Raw genomic sequence first — 4,372 nt, 5'->3', positions numbered from 1 at the left:
ATGCTGCCTCCAGCCGGCTGCCGTACCGGGCTGTGCCGTGCCGGCTTCTCCTCTGGGCTTCTCATGCCCTTGGATGCCTCAACAACTAGAGATGAGATTGAGCTGGTGTCGGTGCCGGTGGCAGCTGGCTGGGAGCCCCCAAAGCTCCTCTCCTCCGGGGCTCATCGGACACGGTGTACCCCTGCGTCCCACCCTCCTCTTGCACACGCTTCTCTACCGGGCTTGACTAATACATATAGAAAAGGGTATTTTTGACTGGGTGAGGAAATTTGCTATAACAGGGTTAGATTGTCCCCAACAACTGTTCTGTGCATGAGTTGGAGTGACCAGTTTTCCTGCAGATGTGTTTCTGGGTGCAGGTGCTGGCAGCACCCCAGTCTTGCTCTGCCTGGCCTGGGGGGTCCAGGGGCACCATGCTCCAGCCCCCGGCAGCCTCCGTTAGTTCACAATGGGGCATGACATCCCTGCGGTCTCATCTCCCTGCCCAGCTGTCGGGCAAAGGACGCGGCAGCCGGCTCCGCTTTCCCAGCCGTGTCATCGCTGCCCAGGAGCACCCAAACCAAAATGCTGCGGGGGAGCCAAATTAAACAGCGTTCGGTTATCACTTTGTTTTAGCAAAGACAAACTGAAAGGGAGAAGGAACGTGTTTTCCTTTCCTTTTGTTATTCCCCTCTCAGGCCATTATTTCCTTGCTGTGTTTGCTGGGGAATGGGAGCTGCCTGCTGAGCCCCGGGTGGCTCCAGAGCCGCTGCCGGGCAAGGCACAAGGTCTTTTTATTTTAAGAAGCATTATTCTGTTTCCTGGGTTTCACATCTCGCTTGCAGGCGGTTCCTCTCCTTCAACACCCGATGTGAAAGATTGCGCCAGTAGCGAGAGGACGGTTAGCTAATCATGGGGAAGAAGTGCGCATCTGCTTATCTGAGCTGACCGGAGCCCCGCGCCGGGGCGGGCAGCCACGTGGTACCCACTGGGCTGTGCCGGCACACTGGCCGTGGAGGCCGGCGCCTGTTTTCCAAAAGCATGGGCGCCTCATCAGGAATGAGCATCCCATCGGGAATGAGAAAGACCACAACGATTGCAGGAAAGGCCCCGGTGGTGGGAGGGAAGAGTTTCTGTTCCTCTTGGGCTGCTGGAAATGATCACAAAACCCACGATGCAAAACTCACTTCCCGAGATGGGGTGGGCTGGGCTGAGCTTTCAGGGTCTCCCCTGTCCTGTTGCCTTCTCCTCTAATCCTCCAGAGAGAAAGCACTGGTGCTTGCAGCCAGGGTTGTACCCAGCCCCCGAAGACTGTATTTTAGAGCCACCTTGCAGGAGAGAGAAGAAAAAGCACAAGGTTTCCCCGTCAGCCCCAGCCCCAAGGCTGGGATTTGCCAGACCAGGGCGGCTGGACCAGCTCTGCGTATGCCTGCGAAGGGGAATGAGCAGCGAACGTCTCTGGCTGCTGCAGCCGGGGAAAGCGGAGGCAGGTCCGGGTGGGACCACGGTCTGTGGCAGCCTGGGGCTGTCACAGCCTTTCTCCGGGGTGCCAGAGACGGGCTGGGGACGGCGCTGGGGTTTCCTCTGCCCATGCTCATCCTCGGCCGTGCTGGGCATGGCATCACATCAAACACCTCCTCTGGAGGAAGCTCCATCGTGCCATCGTCAAAGATGGTCTTAATCAGACCGCTTTGCTATCCTAGCAAAGAGAAAAGACCACAAGGAAATCCAGAGACCTCCAAAGGGTCCAGTGCAAGTTCTGAGCATAGCGGGGAGCAGGTCGGTTACCTGCGGGTTCCTACTATCCTTTTATATTTGCATTACAGGTGCACCCCAAGCCTCAGCCGAAGGCAAGGTCCAGCCATATCCACCGCTGTCGGCAGGAGATGCGCTGACCTCAAGGGTGAAACACCCAAGAAAGGTGATACTTGGTAGGAGACATTACTGCGTACCATGGACCTGCTCACCTCAGTGCCACCAAAGCAGCAGATCTGGACCATGACCCCAGGGTTTCCAAAGCCCAGTCCCACTAAAAAAAAGCTTTTTAGTGCTTTTTAGGCTGGCCATCCATCACGGGCTCAACAGGCATCTCAGGGCTGCGGGGAGATCTTGAGTTTGGGCTCTTTGCTGGGGGCCGAGAGGCATGACTGCATAGACCACTGGGTTTTGAAGAAGACACAGCCGAGATGGCAAAGTTCAGTGAATGCGGATGAAAAGGGCAAGAGTGTTTGTGGATGACAAAAGATCACACAGGGATATTGGCTCAGAAAAGGGGAAGAGGTAGAGGAGACTCAGTGGAAATATGTGGGGGACACATGAAAACAATCAGTTCCTCTTTCGACTATATCCCGTAAGTACAGTGCAGAAATTGAAGGGCAGCATATGTGGAACAGATTAAAAGAAGCTGATTTTATGTATTTTATTTACTGTCAGGTTTTGAAATATACTGGCATGGTTCAGAAAGCCAGAGCTAGGGACAGCTGTGGCACGAAGCCCAGATGACAACACAGGTAATGAAGTGCTTTCCAGCACTGCTTTGAGGGTTTTATAAAACCAAGGGGTTTTTACAGTGGGAATAAATCCAGCTTTGTGACTCCTTTGTCTTTTGAGAGAGAGGGAAACACTGTCACCTTTAGTCCCTGATGGAAACCGGGGACAGCCAGGGACGAGGGCCGTCCCCATGCCTTCCCCACAGCCTGGCCCCGCACGGGACTCGCCCTCCCGACCACCCTCCTGTCCCCGGAGGGGGAAAGTGGCTGGATACCCCCTGGCGTGTGCCGGCAAAGGGAGGACACCTCCCTGCAACACGGGGGGCTGTGATTAGATTCCAGCCCCTTAACTAAGGTCAGGGCAGTAAATCTCCGGCGAGCCAAACATCTCGAGCCAAATCTGAGTTTGGTCCCTCCTCCATCCTCCCCCCAGGACTCGACATCGCTCTGTCCTCACCCCATCCTTTGTGCGCAGCTGGCTCCGAGCTGGCAGAGCGTAGAGGAGAGGTGTGACATGCACGGTCCTGGGCCTCTCCGAGGAACACGCCATTTCTTCCATAAAGATATTTTTTCCCATCAGCTGACACAGTCAGGATCACACGGGACAGCCTGAGCTCAGGAATAGCTCATTATTTAAGAAAGCCTGTACCGCTACATAAGTATTAGTAATATTTGCCGATGCACAGGCACCACCCAAGCTATTGCTCTGTCCTGGCACCCTGCTCATCCTCATGGCCCAACCCTCCCCATTTCCATGCTTGCAGAAGAGCTGCCGTGTGCTGGAGCCGCCCCGGCAGAGCCTGCGGCACTCGGCTCTTTGCTGTTCGCTCACTGAGAGGTGCAGGCAAGGAGCTCCCTGCCAGGGCAGCAGCCCGATGCTCTGGACCTCGCCGGGGCGCCCCTGGGGACTGCATGGCCTAAACCCAGTTGCACGCCCCTCTGCAGGAGAGGCAGCAGGAAACATTTGTGATTGGGACAGTGAGATTTTTGGCCCCCAGGGGCTCTCAGGACAGATCCCTTCCGTGGTTGTTTCAGCGACTGTGAGCGACCAGCAGCAGGGAAGATTAGTTCAAGATAAGGTCCTTCAGAGAAAACACTGGGGGTTGTTTGAGGCCAGGGCAGAGCTGTCGCTCAGAGGACACCGGTTGGCTCTGGGTTTCAAGAAGGACCTGCTGACAAATCCCCAGTCACGGAGGCCTGGGAGAAGGGAGACCCTGAGCCCATGCCTGAGGGCAGGAGGGACAGAGCTGGTCCCATGGCCTTGGCGCGACCGGGGGGAAAGTCATTGCTGCGGCAGCGCCCAGGGCCACGGAGGGCTTGCTGCCGAACGCGTCTGCTCCTGCTTTGCCGAGAGTGGCGTGTTTCCGCAAAAACACTGCCCAGAAATTCAAAGCTTTCCAATTCTCCCTCTTTCCTGTGCTTGCAGCACAACTCCTTTGCCCTGGAGGTGGTTGTTCATCACGTGTCTTTCACCAGCCCCAGCAAGTGGCTGGATTTCACATCCCTGAGATTCTGAAAACCTCCCAGGCTGGAGGCGCACGGACCCTGGGAAGGAAGAGGACCTTGTGCAGCCGTCTCCCAGTCTCATTTAACCTCTGCAAGTTCTTCTGGTTAGTAGGGTGCAGATTAAACATTAAGGCCTTAAAAACATCCTTTGCCTCAAAAAACCCAGCGTAAAGGCAGGGCAGGAACTGCCTAGTATGGATGGTCATGGCAGCGTACCCTTGTCGTGTGTACAAGGAAACACAGATCCAGCCCTTGCAAGTAGGTTCTGGCTGCGCGAGACACGGATCACGGCAGAGGTCATAAGACACAATTCAGGCCAAAGGCTTCTACTTGGAGCTTGTTTATGCTGGTTTACGGGCCAATTGCCTGCCCTTCCTTTTTCTTTTGGGCTGCCCTGG

Source organism: Pygoscelis adeliae, unplaced genomic scaffold (assembly GCF_000699105.1).
Source record: "Pygoscelis adeliae isolate BGI_AS28 unplaced genomic scaffold, ASM69910v1 Scaffold505, whole genome shotgun sequence".
Lineage (NCBI taxonomy): Eukaryota > Metazoa > Chordata > Aves > Sphenisciformes > Spheniscidae > Pygoscelis > Pygoscelis adeliae.
This window is presented reverse-complemented; position numbering follows the sequence as displayed.